The 19,657-nt window shown below is 38.8% G+C and overlaps 2 protein-coding genes across 4 annotated transcripts in view; one reads left to right on the forward strand and one right to left on the reverse strand.

Moving 5' to 3' along the window:
- Window positions 1-19,657, reverse strand: part of CISD2 (CDGSH iron sulfur domain 2) — an 86,169-nt gene that overhangs the window by 49,044 nt on the left and 17,468 nt on the right. The gene's annotated exons all lie outside the window — the stretch shown is intronic.
- Window positions 1-19,657, forward strand: part of LOC131278081 (uncharacterized) — a 58,744-nt gene that overhangs the window by 29,405 nt on the left and 9,682 nt on the right. The window lies entirely within an intron of this gene.

Below are 19,657 nucleotides of genomic sequence, written 5' to 3' on the forward strand. Positions count from 1 at the left end.
TGCATGTGGGCCAGCTCATTACACGGGTCAGGAGGCCCTGGGTTTGAATCGTGGACGTCCCATGTGGTAGGTTGACGCCCCATCTGTTGGGCCAAATCTGCTTTCCCTATCTGCAACCTTTTAAGAGATAACTTCTGGTATGTTGCCAATCCCTAAAGAAAAGAACACATGACCATGAGGTACCAAGTAATCATGCAATAGACTGCCCATTATGAGCTAGAGTCTGTCAGACCCAACAAGTTATAAATCCAGACAGGCCCAGAAGCAACACACCTAGGATTACACCTGATGAGGACTAGAAGTCCTAAGCAAGCTGAAGGAGCAAGCAGTATAGGCCTCCATGTCACCTACCATAGTTGGATCAATATCCTTCCACCAGCTCTCATCTATGTTTATGTGAGGGGGTCCCACATATGGCTTATTAGCGGCTTTAAAGGAGGAGGGGAAAGCCCAAGTTCAGTTTACAGATGGGTCAGCTTGATATGTGGATACAAAAACCAAATATAGACGGCAGCTGCATAACAAACACATTAAGGGATGACTAACAGAGGAAAAATCTTCCAAATGATTACAGCTGTGATCTGTGCACCTAATCATTCACTATATGCAGAAGGAAAAGAAGCTTTGTATGCAAGTATATACAGATTCCTGGGCACTGGCCAATTGCCTGGTCATTTTATGTGGGACCTGGAAGCAAAAATGGAGGTTCAGAGACAAGGAGATCCAGCGAGGAGCATGTGGATGCATACACAGAAGTGGGCAAAAAATGTGAGCATATTTTTATTACTTGTCAGTGCCCACCAGAATCAATCTACCATGAAAGAGGCACAAACAAGATAGACAAAAATGGCTTAGCCAGTTGAGTTGAGACAATGTTCATCTTGGTAACTCCACAAAAGGTATGAGCAAATGAATGGAGTGGCTACATGGCAGAGATGAGGCTATGTATGGGCCCAGCAACATAGATTACCACCTACTAAGTCCTATCAGCAACAGATTTTTTCTTTCTTTTTCTCCCCTCCTCCCCCCAAGTTGTCTGCTCTCTGTGTCCATTCACTGTGTTGTTCTGTGTCACTTGGCATTCTTGCCAGCAGCACCGGGAATCTGTCTCTTTTCGTTGTGTCATCTTGCTGTGTTACCTCTCTGTGTGTGCGTCGTCACTCCTGGGTAGGCTGCACTTTTTTCACCCAGGGCGGCTCTCCTTATGGGGTGCACTCCTTGCGCATGGGGCTCCCCTACACGGGGGACACCCCTGCGTGGCACGGCACTCCTTGTGCGTATCAGCACTATGCGTGGGCCAGCTCACCACATGGATCAGAGGCCCTGGGTTTGAACCCTGCACCCTCCATATGGTAGGCAGATGCTCTATCAGTTGAGTCAAATCTGCTTCCCAGCAATAGATTTTAAGGCATTATTATTCCAGGAGACCAACCAGTCAGGTGGCAGATAGACCACTTTGGAGAAGTCCTGGAGTCAGCAGTTCAACCTCACAGAGATAGATGCTTTTCTAGGTATGGGATTTTTCTTACCTGCAGAGTAATATATATATATATAAAACATATAACTATGTTATATGTTAACAGTAGGCATGAAATCCCATATAACATAGCATCTGACCAGGAGATCCCCTTCACAGGGAAGAAAATATGGGGTGGCGCCCATGTCTGTGGGATCCACTGGTCATGTGCATACAGCACCATCCAGATGTAGCTAACCCCACTGAGTACTGAAACAACGCAGTGAAGGCTGAGCTGGAACACCAACTCAGAGGCAACAGGATGGAGTGTCATCCTTCAGGATGCAGTATAGCATTAAATCAGAAATTGCTATAATCTTCTCTGTCTGCAATAGGAAGAGTGGAGGGGTCCAGGAACCAAAAGGTAAAAGCAGGAGTGGCTCCACTTACAATCACTACAAATGACCCACTGGGAGACATTGTGCTTTTTACCCACACAACTCTGTATTTTACATGATTGGAGGTCAAAATCATATCCCATAGGGGTGCAGTGCACTCTTCCCAGGGGACACATCATAGATACCATTAAACTAGAGGCTATAGGAAGCAGATGTGGCTCAAGTGATTGGGCTTCTACCTCCCATATGGGAGGACCCAGGTTGGACCAGGGGCATCCTAGTAAAAAAGGCATGCCCCCACAACAAATCAGTGCCTGGCAAGTGAGTCACGCAGCAAGATGATGACACAACAGAAGAGAGATGAAGGGGAGAGTCAAGGCAAGGCGCAACAGAAAACCAGGAACTGAGGCGGCGCAAGTGACAAGGAACCTCTCTCCACATCAGAGGTCTCCAGGATTGAAACCCGGTGAATCCTACAGGAAAAAAAACGAAAAGAGAAATAGACACAGAGGATCACACAGTGAATGGACATAGACAACAAAAAACAGCAGGGCAGGGAAAAAAACAACTATAGGCTATGGCTGCCACTGAGCACTAACTCCTTGTGACCTGAGGCCAACAGTTGAGAAAAGTCACTATCTTGGCAGAAGGTAATTGATCCTGGTCAAAAGGAAGGGAAATGGTTGATTTCATGCAGTAGGGTTGGGAGGAATACTTGTGAAATCCAGGTGATCCACTGTGTCTCTATTAATTAAAAAATAAAAATAAGATTATACCAATAGATGCTGGAAAAGCATGTGATAAAATTGAGCAGTTATGCTCAATTGAAATTCTATGTAAAATAGAATTATAAAGAAACCAAATATAATAAAACTATTAAAAATGTACAAGAATTATTAATGTTGAAACACTGTATTAGTTTCCTAGGGCTAATATAACAAAATACCAAAAACTGGGTGGCTTAAAACAACAGAAATTTTTTCTCTCACAGTTCTTGAGGCTAGAAGTCCAAAATTCAGGTACTGACAGGAGTATACTTCCTCTGAAGGCTCGAGAGGCCTCTTCCTAGTTTCTGGTGGCACCAACAATCCTTGGCATTTCTTAGTAAGGCTGCATCACTCCAATCTATGCCTCTGTCTTTATATGGCCTTTCTCTTGTGTATCTGTGTGTCTCTGTGGGTCCTCTACTCTTCTTATAAGGAAACCAGTGATTGGATTTAGATACTAATCCAATATGACATCTTAACTAATTAAATCTGAAAAGACCCTATTTCTAAATAGGGTTGCATTCTGAAGTTCCAGATGGACCTGAACTTTTGGGAAACACTATTCAATCTACTACAGTCTACCCTGTAGCCCTCTCAAATTGACATCCATCCCACATGGAAAATACATCCACCCCATCCCAACATCCCCAAAAGTGCTATCCAATTCCAACATAAACTCTAACTCCAAAATCTTATCTAAATATCATTAACTAAAAGTTTCAAATCTCATCGTTTAAATCAGATGTGAGCAAGACTCTGAGTATGATCTATTCTGGGACAAAATTCCTCTTCATCTGTGAAACTAGAAAACAATTTATGTGCTTCCAAAATGCAATGGTATGACAGGCGTAGGATAGACAATCCCATTCCAAAAGGGGGAAAATGGAAAGAATAAAGCAGTCACTGGTCTAAAGCAAGTTCCCAGCCCAGAAGATTTCAGTGCCCGAGAATAATCTGTGGCTTGATACTCTATTCCCTGAGCCAATGGTTCTACCTTGTGGACCCATGGCTAAAGCAATGCCCCCACCCTATGGGGCCATTGTGGTAGTGGAGGCCCCATACTGTGGGCACTCAGATTCATTCTTCATTTTGTCTGCTCTCTGTCCTGTTCAATCCAAGCTAGCAGTATTTCTCCTGATACAAAACTCTCAAAAACCATGTCAGTCTCCTGTGAAGTCCATAGGGGTCCACACCATCAGACAAGAGGATCCTCTACAGATCTTTCCTGGATAACCCTATCACTATTCCTGACTTCTGCTTATATGGCTGATTGGATCCATAAATTACATACCTAATCTCTTCAACCAAAGGATGTCTAATTATACCCTAGTTGTTCTCTCTAGACCACACTTTCTCAACAATGCTTAGTAATCTGTAAAGCCAAGAAAATCTCGAAGTCTCAATTGCTGGTTATTTTTTGCTTAAAAGTTCCTTCTTCCATTTATCTCTTTCCTCTCACCTTTTTACTATAAGGAAAAAAAAAACAGGTCATGCCTTCAAGACTGCTATGAAACCTCTTCAGCTAAATATCCAAATTGATCACTATGTTCTACATTCAATACAATAGCAGAACAGCCAATTTTTCTACGACTTTATAACAATTGCCTTTCTTCAACGTCCAATAACATATTTATCTTTTACCTTTTGAAAACTAACCAAAAGCACATTTAACCTTCATGTTTCTAATATTTTGTTCATAACAGTATATTTATTCTCCAGACAATAGCTTTCTCTACAGTTCTCCTCTTTTATTAAACAAAAACTTATTTTATTTATTTCTCCCCACCCTCATTGCTTTTCACTAGCTGTGTCTGTTCATCTTCCTTGTTTCTTTAGAGGCACTGGGAGCAGAGCACAGGACCTCAGATGTGGGAGAGACGTGCCTGATTGCTTGAGCCATCTCTGCTTCCTGATTTATTGGGTCTCTCATTATGTTTTTTCTCCCTGCATCTTTTGTTGCATTATCTCGGTCCATCAGCGCACTTCATCTGCCTGTTGTCAACTCACTATCTTCTTTAGGAGGCACTGGGATCTGAACCAGCGACCTCCCATATGGTAGGCACATCCACTTCCCGTTTTCCTCTCTTCTTCCGCTCCCCCTCCCCTGAGGCTTTTTGTATGCTGTCTGCTCTCTGTGTCCATTTGCTGTACATCCTTCTGTGTATTTATTTATTTTATTTCCCCTCCCCTCTTGAGGCTTGCTTGCTGTCTGCTCTCGGTGTCCATTCGCTGCAGGCTCTTCTGTGTTCTCACTTGTCTCCCTTCTTTTTGTTGCTTCACCTTGCTGAGTCAGCTCTCCGCAGCGTCTGCAGGCCGGGTGGCCCTCCACAGGATGTGGGTGAGACTGCCTTCACAAGGAGGCCCCGGGACATGAACCGTGGGCCTCCCATATGGTAGATGGGAGCTCATCTGATTTTTAAAAAAATTTAATTTAATTTTTTAATTTATTTCTTTCCCCCTCCCCCCCCAAGTTGTCTGTTCTCTGTGTCCATTTGCTGCATGTTCTTCTTTGTCCACTCTGTTGTTGTCAGCAGCAATCTGTTTCTTTTTGTTGCGTCATCTTGCTGCATCAGCTCTCCGTGTGTGCAGCGCCATTCCTGGGCAGGCTGCGCTTTTTTTCACGCTGGGCAGCTCTCCTTATGGGGCGCACTTGTGCATGGGGCACCCCTACACGGGGGACAACCCTGTGTGGCAAGGCACTCTCTGCGCGCATCAGCACTGGGCATAGGCCGGCTCCACACGGGTCAAGGAGGCCCAGGGTTTGAACCACGGACCTCCCATGTGGTAGACGGACGCCCTAACCACCGGGCCAACTCCACTTCCCTGGAGCTCATCTGATTGAGCCACAGCCTCGTCCCGCTCCTCTCTTCTTGATGAGCCCTCACCAGAATTGCTTTAGTGTCCATATTTCACTCAAAGGTCTCTTCAAGGCCATCTGCACTTTTCCTATTATCATGTGCCTCAAAACTCTTTAGCTTTTACCAATTGCCCAATTCCAAAGCCACATCCACAGTTTTAGTTTTTGTGGGGTTTTTTTTTACAGGAGGACTCCACTTTTTAGTACCAAAAACTGTATTAGTTTCCTAAGGCTGGCATAATAAATTACTGCAAACTGGGAGGCTCAAAACAATAGAAACATTATCTCACATTTCTGAAGATGAGACATCAAAAATCAAATACAACTTTAAATGGTAGACACTTGTGATTCCCTTGTTGGCCACTCCCCCAAACCCTCTCCATCACAGATGGCCTGTAGGCTAATTGTAGATCATTGCCCTGATTCAGAGGAAACAGAGTCACTGCCATTTGCATACTCAGGTGCCTGTATGCAAGTACTAAAAAGCTGATGGCAGAATGACAGATTGAACCAGGACACTTATCTCTGGCTTATTGTCCAAGAATGTTCCTAGCAAGCAGAAGGGGTTTGGAGATGGCTAAAGCAAGTTAAGAAACAATCAAATTAAAGCAGCCTGGGAAAAAGGATTGCTGAATTCAAGTCCTACAGTAAAGCACCCAGGATGGAGTGAAAGTCTTTTTCATAGGGAGTAGAGGGGGTATTCATAGCCCTGTAAACAATGGAATTCCTAAAGGTCATGAACACAGGCCCAGGAAAGACATATGCTCAAAAAAGAGTAGGAGGGCCAGACACTGTTGCCTTAGGCTGATCTTCTGGTAGGAGGCATAAACTCTGAAGGAAAACACCAGTTATACAGAGTAAATTTGCAACAATTGAGAAAGGTTTTTTTTTGCATTAGTTAGTGGGTTTTTGTGAGCTCCTGGCACTCAAGGAAATCTGTCATATCACGAGCTGGATACAAGTAAAGACAGACAGTTCAGGGACTAAATTCTTGAGTTGTTTTTTGTTTTGTTGTTTTGTTTTTGAGGTACCTGGGGCCAGGGACTGAACCCAGGACCTTGTATTTGGGAAGCTGAATCACATCAGCTTCCCTGAGTTGGTTTTATTGTTTGTTTTGCTTGTTATTTTTTTTCCAGGAGGCACTGGGAATTTAACCTGGGACTTCCCCTGTGGGAGGTGGAAGCTCAAGTGCCTGAGCCACATCTGCTTCCTAAATTCTAGAGTTAACATATTAAAATATTAAAATGGGGAAGCAGATGTGGCTCAAACAATTGGGCTCCTGTCTACCATATGGGAGGCCCAGGGTTCGATGCCCAGGGCCTCCTGATGAAGATAAACTGGCCCATGTGGTGAGCTGGCCCACACAGAGTGATGGCCTGTGCAGAGTCCCACCCTGCGCAGGAGTGCTGGCCCACATGGAGAGCTGGTGCTGCAAGATTACATAACAAAAAGAGCCACAGAGGAGCGATAATAAGAGACACAGCAGATCAGGATGCTGAGATGGCGCAAGAGAATGATTGCCTTTCTCCCACTCCAGAAGGTCCCAGGATTGGTGCCCAGAGCTGCCTAATGAGATTACAAACAGACACAGAAGAACACACAATGAATGGATACAGAGAGCAGATAGGTAGGTGGGGGTGGAAATAAATAAATAAATCTTTAAAAAATATATTAAACAGTTTGGTGTGCAACAAATGCTTACAAGACAAAGACATAAGAAATGATGGCTTATCCAAAAGAACAAGGTGAAACTTCATATACCAGCAATGAAGAAGAACAAGAAGACTTCTAAAAAATTATCTTCAATATGCTCAAAGATCTAAAGGAAAACACAAAGAAGTAAAGAATAGCAGGAATGGGACAAATGGACAACATAAGAATCTCAGTAAAGAAGTAGAAATTATAAAAATCAATCAAACCAAAATAGTGGTGTTGAAGACTCACAATACCTGAAATAAAAAATTCCTGTTTGAACAGCAGACTGGAGCTGATAGAAGAAAGAGTCAGTGAAATTGAGCATAAGGCAATTGAAACTACTCAGACTAGGGAGCAAAAAGAAAAAAAAAACATTTTACAAAAGTGAACAGAACCTAAGAGACCTGTGAGACACCAAGCATACCAAAATAGACAGTACTGGTACACCATCAAGTATACCAATAAACACAGAAGAAGAAGAAAAGGAGAAGGGGCAGAAGGGAATATTTTTTAAAGGGGGAAAAAACCACAATTTTAATGAAAGACATGAATATGCACATGCCAGATGTCCAAAGAACCTGAAACAGGATAAACTCTAAGAGATCCACAGCCATACATATTATAATAAAACTTTTGAATGCCAAAAACAGAGAGATAATTCTGAAATCTTCAAGACAAGAGTTATGGGTCATATACAAGAAGCCCCAATAAAATAAAGTGCCAATTTCTCATCAGAAATCATGGAAGCAAGAAGGTAGTGAGAGGAAATATTTAAAGTATTGAAAGAAAACAATTGCCAACCAAGAATTGATACCCAGCTAGACTATCTTTTAAAAAGGGGGGAGGGGAGTGATTAAGACATTCTCAGAAAAACAAAAGCTGAGGGAGTTCAGCACCACTAGACCTTCCTACAAACAATGCTAAGGGAGTCCTCCAGATTGAAAAGAAAGGGCACCAGGCAGTAGATTGAAGCAACATAAAGAAATGAAGATCTCTGACCTGCAGTAAAGGCCCATTTGTATAATTATAAATGGTGGTATTATTGTAGTGTATTGTTAGGTGTATAACTCCATTTCTTGCTTTCAACAGGTGCTAAATTGCAAATGCATAAAAAAAAAGATAAATCTGTTTTTTGAATAAATGAACTCAGCAACCAATGGAGACTTGGAAGAGGAAATCAAGAAAATCAAGAAAAAAAATTCCATTATCTCTTGCAACCACATGAATCAAATATCTAGAAATACATGCACCAAGGATGTAATAGACTAGTAGACAGAAAACTAGAAACACTGCTAAAAAAGTCAAAGAAGACCTAAATAAATGGAGGATATTCCTTGTTAATAGATTAGAAGACTAAATATTGTTACAATGCCAATCCAACCCAAAGCAATTTATAGAATCAATGTAATCCCAATGAAAATTCCAACAACATTCTTTGCAGAAATGCAAAAGCACAGAACAGATTATGATGGGGCTCTACGTGTACCTCAAAAAGAAAAACAATATCAAACAGCAAAATAAGTACAAAGGAATTCTGAAATCTATTAATTCACCCCATGTTCAAAAAAAATTTTTTTGGAGAAAGATAAGCATTTAAATTATTTCAAACATTTGGAGCATCTGCTTTGCTAGTGTCCTACATACATGCTTAATCTTACAGTGGTTGGAAAAGTGTTCCAGACAGAGGGAAAAGCAAATGCAAAGGCTGAGAGGCAGAGTGGGCATAGCTTCTACTAGGAATTTTCAGTCTTTGAGTAGTGGGATCATAGAATGGGAGAACAGAGTGGCCAGAAGTAAAGCTAAGTAGGTAGGCAGAGCCCACTCATGATGGGGCTTGTAAGTCATTTTTAAGAGTTTCAGCTTGATCTTAGAGGCAATGAGAAGTCACTGAAAGGATTCAAGCTGCAAATGACAAGCTACAGTATTTTTTAAAAAACAGCCTATTTTTTCAGAGTTAGCAAAATGAGATGTTAGATATAGTGGCTAGGGAAATCACTTTTTTAAAAACCTCATAAACACAAATTTTTTTTGATGTGCCAGGGCCAGGGATTGAATCCATAATCTTGTATGTGGGAAGCCAGTATTCAAGCATTGAGACACATCAGCTCTCCTGAGTTGGTTTTCCATTTGTTTGCTTGTGCTTGTTTGTTTTTGTTTTTAGGAGGCACTGGGGACCAAATCCAGGACCTCCCATGTGCGAAACAAGTGCTCAATCACTTGAACCACATTTGCTCCCAGAACAATTTTTAATTTGACAGTGTTTTGCAAGCATTCTGGAGTGTGTGTTGTTGTTGTTTTTAATTCATTATGCTGAGACTAACTATGGAACCCCCTTCTCTTGAGTTCAGCTATGTTGTAGCAGTCAACTGATTCTGACAAGAGGGCGAAGACCATTCAATTGAGAAAAAATTATCTCTTCAACAAATGATGCTGGGAAAACTGGATCTCAATTTGAAAAAAAAAAAAAAGATTCCTCCCTATCTTACACCATATACAAAAATCAACTCAAAATGGAAAAAAAACCCTAAACATCATAGCTAAAACTATCAAAAAATCAAAATTCTATTAGAAAATGTAGGGAAGTATTTTCAGGATTTTGTATTAGGTAATGGTTTCTTGAATTTATACCCAAAGCACAAGCAATAAAAGAAAAAATAGATAAATGGGACCTCATCAAAATGAAAAATGTCTGCCTCAAAGGACTTTTTCATGAAAATAAAACAACATCCAAATCATGGGAGACAATATTTGGAAACCACATATCCAATAAAGGTTTAATATCCAAAGTATATGAAGGAATCCTATACCTTAACAACAAAAAGACAACCCAATTAAAAAATGGGCAAAACACTTGAACAACATCTCTCTGAAAAAGATATACAGATGGCCAGAAAGTACATGAAAATGTGCTCAACATCATTAGCCATCAGAGAAATGCAAATCAAAACCACAATGAAATACATTTCATACCCATTAGAATGCCTGCTATTATTTGTCTCAAAATATATGCTAATTTCCCTTGTGATTTCATTTTTTTCTTTAAAATTTTTAAAATATATTTTTATTTATTTTTAAAAGACACTTAGATTACATAAAATGTTACATTAAAAAAAATAAGGGATTCCCATATGCCCAGTGATTTCTTCTTTAATCCACTTCTTAATTTCCACATATTTGTGAATTTTCCAGTTCTTCCTCTGTTATTGCTTTCCAGCTTCATTCCCTTCTGTTCTGAGAAGTTACATTGAACAATTTCAATACTTTAAAAATTTATTGAGACCTACTCTATGGTCTATCCAGGAGAGGGATACATAAGTACTAGAGAAGAATGTGTATTCTGCTGCTGTTGTTATAGTGAGCTATATATATTTGTAAGGTCTGGTTGCTTTGTGGTATCCTTCAGGACTTTTATTTCCTTATTGATCATCTGTCTGGATGTTCTAACCATTATTGATCATGCTGTATTGAAGTCTCTTACTATTAATGTAGACTGTCTATTTCTCCCTTCAAGTCTGTGAATACTTGTTTCATATATTTGGGGGTTCTGCCAATGGGTGCATATATACTTACAATTGTTAGGTCTTCTTGCTGAATTGACCCTGTTCTCAGAATATAATGACCTTCTATGTTTCTTATAACAGCTTTTGACTTAAAGTCTATTTTATCTGATATTAGTATAGCTTTTCCTTTAGACTGAATAACTCCCTTTAGCATTGCTTGTAGAGCAGCTAGTGGATGGAATCCCTCAATGTTTATCATGTAATGTCTTAATCTCTCCCTCATTTTTGAAAGATAGTCTCACCAGATACAAAATTTTTAATTGATTTTGTTTTCTTCCATCACTTTAAATATATCATCTCATTGTCTTCTTGCCTCCATGGTTTCTCATGAGAAATCAGCACTTAATCATATTTGGACTCCCTTGTGCAAAACATGTTGCTTTTCTCATGAAGCTTTTATTTTTTTTTTTAAGATTTATTTGTTTATTTTATTTCTCTCCCCGTCCCTTTCCTCTGCCCCAGTTGTCTGTTCTCTGTGTCTATTTGCAGCATATTCTTCTTTGTCTGCTTCTGTTGTTGTCAGCAGCACTGGAATCTGTGTTTCTTTTTGTTGTGTCATCTTGTTGTGTCAGCTCTCCTTGTGTGCGGCGCCATTACTGGGCAGGCTGCGTTTTCTTTCACGCTGGGCGGCTCTCCTTACGGGGCGCACTCCTTGTGCGTGGGGCTCCCCTATGCAGGGGACACCCCTGCGTGGCACAGCACTCCTTGCATGCAACAGCACTGCACATGGGCCAGCTCCACATGGGCCAAGGAGGCCCAGAGTTTGAACCGCTGACCTCCCATGTGGTAGACAGACGCCCTAACCATTGGGCCAAGTCCGCTTCCCTCTCATGAAGCATTTAGAACTCTTTTTGTGCTTGGCATTCCATAGTTTGACTACTATGTATCTGGACAAAGTTCTCTTTGAGTTTATTTTGTTTGGGGTTCATTGGTTCCTTGAATGTGAATAATCATGTCTTTCATTAAATTTGAGAAGCATTCTGCCATTTTTTCTTTCAATATTCCTTGTGCCTCTTTCTCCCTTTCTTTTCCTTCTAGGACTCCCAAATGTGTATGCTGGCATGCTTATTGGTAGTCCAAAACGTCTCTGGCTATTTTCACTTTTTCAAGCCATTTTTCTTTTTGCTTTACCTTGTGTCATTTCAGTTGTTGTCTTTGAGTTCATTGATTCTTTTTCCTGACACCTCCAATCTGTTCTTGAAACCCTCTAGGTAATTTGTCATTTAAGATATTGTGGTCTTCAATTCCAAAGTTTCTGTTTGATTCATTTTTAACAATTTCTATCTCTTATTGAGGGTCTCATATTATTTATTCAGTTTTCCTGATATCCTTGAGCTCTTTCTCTTGTTTGCTTCTTGAGCATATTGCAGATCCATTTTAAAAACATTGTTTTCTAGTATATCCAAGTCTGGTCCTCTTCATTGATGTTTTTTGGGTTTTTATCTTGTTCCTTTGGATGGTCCATCATTTCCTATTTGTCCTGTATTTTCTTGCTGCACAGTATACATTTTAATATTTTAAGTGTTTAATTCTTGGTTTAGTTCCTGTTCTGTCTGTTCCTGGAGTTTGCATCCAGTTAGCGATATGACAGAGACTTACTTGTATACCAGGAGCTTACACAAATAAATGTAGAAAATGCCTCTCACAATCTTTTCTAAGGCTTTGTGTTTGCTGATGCTCTTTCAGAGTTTAGCCTTCCTTTCAAGAAGATCAGTCAGAGGCAAATGTGAACTGCAGGGCCCTCTCTCTTTTCTGAACCCGCATCTTGTCCTGGGCTTGTGCTTGCTCATGGCCTTATGGAATCCACTGTTTTCAGGATTTGGAATGCCCTCCCTACTCCCTATGAAATAGATATTTCCCCCCTTCTAGTTGCTTTGTTTTATGAATTAAAGCAGGTAATCCTTTTCCCTGGGCTGGTTTGTCTGTCAGCAAGCTGCTTCTGCTTATGGTGCAAGTATTGAAAAGAGACAAGTTTCCTAGTCTTTTAGACTACAGTAGCACTTTGATATGGTTATGAATTCCAAAAATAGATATTGGATTATGTTTGTATCTTATCTGTACCTGGGCATGATTGAGTTATGATTAGGACCCCACCAAGGGGTGGGGACTCACAGATAAAGGCATGGCAAAGAACAGAGTTGAGGGTTTCTGTTGTTGGAGTTTGATGCTGAAGACTTAAACTGGAGCCCTGGGAAGTAAGCTCAAAGAGGAAAGAGAAGCCAGCCCCTGGAAGAAAGGAACCTTGAACCCAGAGAAAAGCAAGCCCCAGGAACACAGGAACCCAGGGAGCCTGCACTGTCGCATACATCGTTAGCCATCTTGCTCTAAATAGACTTTGATGAGGGAAGTAACTTATGTTTTATGGCCTGGTATCTGTAAACTCCTATCCCAAATAAATATCCTTTATAAAAATGAACCAGTTTCTGGTATTTTGCATCAGCACCTCTTTGGTTGACTAATACAGCTACCACACATTAGACTGGCACTACATAAAGGCACCCCAACATGTCCTTCCTCTAGATCAGGTCTAAGAGCCCAACAATTGGAGGGCAGAATGTTCCACCCACCAGTGAGTGGATGGGCAAATCACCAATAAAGACACCATAAACATCTCCTTCCATTTAAATAAATAATTAATTTTCATTAAAAAAAATTTTTTTAGGAGGTACCAGGGATCAAATCTGGGACCTTATAAATGGGAAGCAGGCACTCAAACCTCTAAGCTACACCCACTCCCCTTCTCCTACCATTTTTAAAGCTTGTTTTTTAAATTCAATACTTAGCCCATTACTGCAACCCTTTAACTATTTTCTGGTGTGTTTAGGAAGATGGCTCTTCTATTTTTTGCTAGTTGTTCAAAGATTCTCTGGGAGAATGGCACCATGGAGTGTCTTATGCCATTGGTCACTGACCATATCTTAACTACCAGCATCTATAAAGATCCTATTTAAAATAAAGTTCACATTCACAGGACCAAGGATTAGGACTTGAACATGTCTTTTTGGCAGAAACAATTCAATCTATAACAGGTGTTATGGTATGAAGGGCTAAGTAGATGCTCAAAACTGCTCCTTACAGGGAAGCAGCTGTGGCTCAAGCAATTGGGCTCCCATCTACCATACAGGAGGTCCAGGGTTTGATTCCTGGGTCCTCCTGGTGAAGGAAAGCTGGCCCATGTAGCAAGCTGGCCTGTGAGGAGTGCGGCCCGTGCAGAGTGCTGGTCCATGCAGAGCACTGATCTGCACGGAGTGCTGGCCAGCATGGAGATGCAACAAAAAGAGACACAGTGGAGAGACAATAAGAGACACCACAGACCAGGGAGCTGAGGTGGCACAAGAGATTGAGCATCTCTCCCACTCTCGAGGGTCCCAGGATCAGTTCCTGGTGCTGCCTAAAGAGAAGACAAGCAGACACAGAAGAACACACAGTGAATGGACACAGAAAGCAGTGAGCGCAAAAACAGGGTGGGGCGGGGGGAGTAAATAAATCTTTTTAAAAAACCAAACTGCTCCATACAACTCCTACCAAGATAGTAACAAAAAGCATAACCAAATCCTCAGAGGACTGAGAGATTAGTGCCACCATGCCAACATGGTGATTGATACCACACTCCAATTTAAATTGTTGTCACAAGATGAATCATATAGAATGACAGTGTAAAAAACCAGAAGGGTAGTGAAGAATGGCAGTGGATTATGGCAAAGCTTAATTATGTGATGATGGCAATTACAGGTGCTGTTCTAGGTGTGATCTTCACTAAAGCAAATTAACACAGACCTTAACACAATTTTATCCCATTCCAATTAGCAAGGAAAATCAGAAGCAAAATACACTTAAATAGCAGGGACAACAGTAAGACCTTAATGTCTTGTCTCAGTGCTATGCCAATTCTCTTGTTCTCTGTCATACTATGGTATGAATGGAACATCCAACTAGCCTTTATGATTTATGTTAAATGAACCTGATAAGCAGAGAGTAATGATTTATGTCAAATGGACCTGATAAGCAGAGAATAGCAAGCAGTCTACATTCTCTGGTTAAAAAATATATATATCTTTGGGCCCAAGAGTGTGTACAACTTTCCCACTGTTAGCCCTGGATTAAAACTACCTCTTCTAACTCCCCTATACCCTGCACACACATTTGTAATTAGTTCCTTTGTAAGAAATCCCCCTTAAATGATTCTAACTTGAATGTGTCATCTGTTTCCTGTTAGGACTCTGACACCTGAACTTTTTATTTCTTGTATTGCTTCTTGATTAAAATCTATCTGGATTTTAGCAAGCCACAACATCTTTCTGTTAGTTTTTGCATGATAGATCTTTTCCATCTTTTCACTTTCAACTTTTCTGCATTCTAATATTAAGGTGTGTCTTAGAAATGGATAACTAAAAAGTAACAGTCTGTCTTTTAACTGGGACAATCAATTTAAATTTAATGTAATTACTAATTTACAGGGTTTTAAAGCTGCCATCTTACATTGATTTTTAAAGACTCACCTATTCTACAGTTTTTTTACTCTACTTTCTTTGGGGTTATTTTTTGTTATTCCATTTTTTTCCATTAATCAGCTTTTTTATATGCTTTATTATTATATTAATTACTCTAGAGATTAAAATATGCATCCTTGATTTCTAAGAGCCTAGTATACATTAGTATTTTTACCATTTTCAAGGCAATGTAAACACCTTAGATCACTTTACCTCTATTTATCCCATTCTTTTCTATGCTATTGTGAACTTTTAAAATCTATATATTTTAACACAACAATATATTAGCATTGTTTTTTGAATGTTACTATCTATTTAGATTTACCTATATATTTATTACTTTCTGAATTTCAGAGTTCTCATCAAAGATCATTTCTTTCTGACTCTTCAGGACATAACTGCTGGTGAATTTTCAGTTTCTGTTTGTTTGAAAACATCTTTATTTTGTCTTAATTTCTAAAAGTTACATTATCTGAACATGAAATTCTAAATTGGGAGTATTTTTTCAGTACACTGGAGATTGCGTTGTTTTAGTTTGAAAGCAGTTGTATTATTGTCTTTCATGTGAAAGTAAGTTATCTTTTTTCTCTGGATGCTTAAAATTTTATTGTTTGGTTTTTAGCAGTTTTACTATGATGTGATAGTTGTGATTTTGTCTTTTTCTTGCTTTAGATTGCTAGTATTTCTGGAATTTGTGGCATGATGCCTTTTATTTCAGGCATCTTTTCACGTATTACTTTGTTCTGTTTTCTCACTACTCTCCTTCTGGGTTTTTAATTAGACCTATCTTAGATCTTTTTGTACTCTTCCATATGTCTTCTCTGCTTTTTAAATTTTCATTTCAAAGAGATGGAAATCCCTTTGTCTTTCTGTAAAATTGAATACTTTTTCCTGAACTTTCTTACAATTCCTTGATTTTGTCTTCAGCTTTGCATAACCCATTAAAACTATCCACTGGAGTTTATTTTTCAATTGTAGAATTTCTGTTCAGTTCATTTTATTTATATTCTCTCCTAAAAGTCTTACATTTTTAGTGCCCAAACACGTTAATCATAGTTATTTTAAAGTTTTTATCTGATAATTCTTGGGTTCTGTTTCTATGACCTATTGTCTCATGAGTTTTGTCAGAACTTCTAATATAATTATTTTTTTATGTATGCTGAATATTATGAAAAAAATACTGTGGAAGCATTTAGAGGCTCTGGATAGCATTACTTTCCTCTAAAAAGATTTTCTTTTGCTTCTGTTAGGCAGTTAGACTAAGTGCATTAGCAGACTCAGATTTCCTAAATCCAATTAGGGCCTACAAATTCAGATTATGTATTTTCCATTCACTCTGACTCCAGGGTGTGGCCACTGAGAATTTCAACTGAAACCCTAAAGTGCTTAATCCCCAAACTCTGGTTTTTCCTTCCTTCCCAATCCTGTGAGCTCCTAAAAATCTCTGTTCATCTTCTCAGTTACTTTTACAATAACCAGATGCCTCTAGGGGCAGACATTTCTCCAATCTGTCTTCTTCTCTCATATCCTGGTTTTGCAATCCTCACTGATTTGGTACCTTTTCAATGTTTTTAAACAGATGTGGTTTTTTGGTCTAGGTTTTCAAGCTGTTCTCAGCAGAAGCATAATCAGTTCCCCATTACTAGAGGTGGAATGACAGAGGGTGCTTTTTTTTTTTTTTAATGTTAAAAAATGTTCTAAATTTTACTAGATGCTCCCTGGTCCCTCCTCAACAAAATACAAAAGTAGTTATTATACGTTTAGTCTATAGATCATATAGATTATTGCAGGTCCTTGCAATAACTGATACTCAGGGGTTTATAGCTCAAAGAGGAACCCTGCTAAAAGCAAACATACTCTCAGGAAAATCGAAAGTATGCTCAAAGGAGCACAAGGAACTCTGTTTGATGAGAGATTTCAAGTATGGAGAAGGAAGAGAAGCCCACTTGGAAGCTATAGTAATGGACAAAATATGAGGTGACGAGAGGCATCATAGTGTAATGAAAAGAATGTTGACCTTGGAATCACAGGACTGGTCATTACAGGTCTTGTCACCTTGGGCAAGTCACTTAAACTTATTCTGCTTCCTTATTTACATGCCAGTCACTTTGTAGGCCCTCAATAATGACTTGTTTAATGATGCAATGTTAGTAACTTCTCTGCTTAACTCAGAGTGGCTTTGCACATCAACAATACAGTTCAAATGAAAACATGTTTCAAGCATTTACATGTTACATAATTTAAGGTGTAATATGCTTTTGAAGGCATAAAGAAGTAGAAATGGACACTGATGAGGAAGGAGAAGGGTAGAAAGACAAAGATTCCTCCAATATATTCAATCTTGTTGAATGGAAATATAAATTCAACTGAGCAGGTCAATCAGAAGAGCAACCAATTTTGGAAATCAAAATTTGGAAGGTTTAGGGAGGAAACAGTGATTTCATTCTTATTGTGGAAATGTCCAGCAGGCAGTTCTTTAATACAAACATTACTTATTTTAATTAAAAATACATAAGTGTTTTTTCTTGTCTTTTTCATAAACAGTTATCTCCTGGGCACCTTTTACTTCCTCCTCACTTTTAATAATAATAATTTTAGAAACTGTGCCTGTTGATTGTTTCAGTAAAGTTCCCTCTATTTTGCCCAATTTATTGGTAAAGTGATTACATAAGGCATTGACTGGCTTAAAGATTATTTGTTATATCCTTCCAATTTAATACTAAGCTGCTATTCTTTATATGCATCACTTTGAATAAATAGTTGTTCCCTATGAGGGAACCTTAGTATATTCTAGAACCTTAGTATAATCCAGGTGAACATTTTCTTTAACTCCTATTGGATTCCATAAGACACAATCAAATGCCTTAATGAAAATCATATGCATGATGTTTGCTTCTTCCACATTTAGACCCTAACTTTAAGATGGTTTTCTTTTTAAAATTCTAGCCAGTTTCTCCTAGTTTTTAAAATTAAATTGCAATGGACACCCAACTTTACTAGTAGCTCTATGGTTTGCATTGAGAATTTGTCACCCCAAATTTTATTTTCTCTGTACTACTGTAGTATTTTATTGAACTGTCTGGGGACTTTATATTCCCAATACATCCAGAATCCTTGCTTACTTTGAAAAAAAAGAGATTTATCCACAATTTTCTGTATTAAACACTCTTCCTGGTTCCAAACAAATTATTTTACACACACGCACATATATATAATACTCGATGTATGTGTGTGTGTGCATATATATATAAATTTTTTTCTTTTTTTCAAACTTGGGACCACAGATATAATGTATTAGCATCCTCCTTTATCCAGTAGTCAGACTTTGGCTTTGTAAGCACTGGAGAACCTGGAACTAAGAAAAAAATGGAGCATCAAGGAAAATATGTGTTGTAAGCTTTATTCTATAGGAAAAATATTTATCTGTTCTTGAGGAATTAAGTGTTTCACAAAGGTGAATTCTCCATGTAACTGAAGCTTCAATTACCCATCAAGGTCAGTAAGTCAGTACAGATCAAAGGGCCCTGTCATCAGGGTTGTGCCAGTAAATATTTAACAACTAGCTCTCTAGGAAAAAGAATGTTTTCATTTGCGTAGTTTGCAAAATCCCCTGGGGTAAATAATCACATTGTGGCTGATTTTAGCTACCCATAAGATATTATTAACACGGAATTGGAAAGAGTGCACAGTAATTCTACCATACAGGTACAATAACCACAAAAACATAGACAACAATAAAATGTAGTAAAATAACTAGGAAGCAATGCGTTTTGAATATTATATATTGGTTTTTAATTGTCAAGTTATATAATTAATTTTTAATAATAGCTGTGTTTAACATCTGTCCAACAAAATTACTAAAAAAATTTTAATTGCCACCTGTAAGCCAGTATATACATCTCTAGCACACTACTACCTACACTCTTAGTTCTAGAAATGACTTTGGGACTAGCCAATAGGAGTTGAGATAGTTCTGCCAGTTGATGTTAAAAAAATATATTTTAATACTCAGATTTATATAGTTAACCTTTTAAATTCTGCAATCTTATCGGTAATGCCCTTTTTTTTCTTCCCCCAATTTAAACCAATTTATTGGAAATGTCACCCGAGTGCCAGGAGTTACTCAGTACCTGAAGTCTAAACCTCTCAGGGCTCCACAAGGAAATATCTGGCTCTCATTTCATTTTCAATGTGTCAATTTTTAAAACAATGTTTTTAGAGATGTTTTAGAGATATTGTATGTAATGTCCAGAGTTCCCATATGCCCCCCACGAACAGTTTCCCATGTTAACAGCTTGCATTAATGTGGTTTATTTGTTACAGTTGATAAACCAATATTGATACATTAGTATAAATGAAGTCTATAATTTATAGTTCTCTCTCTGCTATACAATTCTATGGATTTTGACAAGTGCATAATATCATGAATCCATT

This window comes from Dasypus novemcinctus, chromosome 1, assembly GCF_030445035.2.
Source record: "Dasypus novemcinctus isolate mDasNov1 chromosome 1, mDasNov1.1.hap2, whole genome shotgun sequence".
Taxonomy (NCBI): Eukaryota; Metazoa; Chordata; class Mammalia; order Cingulata; family Dasypodidae; genus Dasypus; species Dasypus novemcinctus.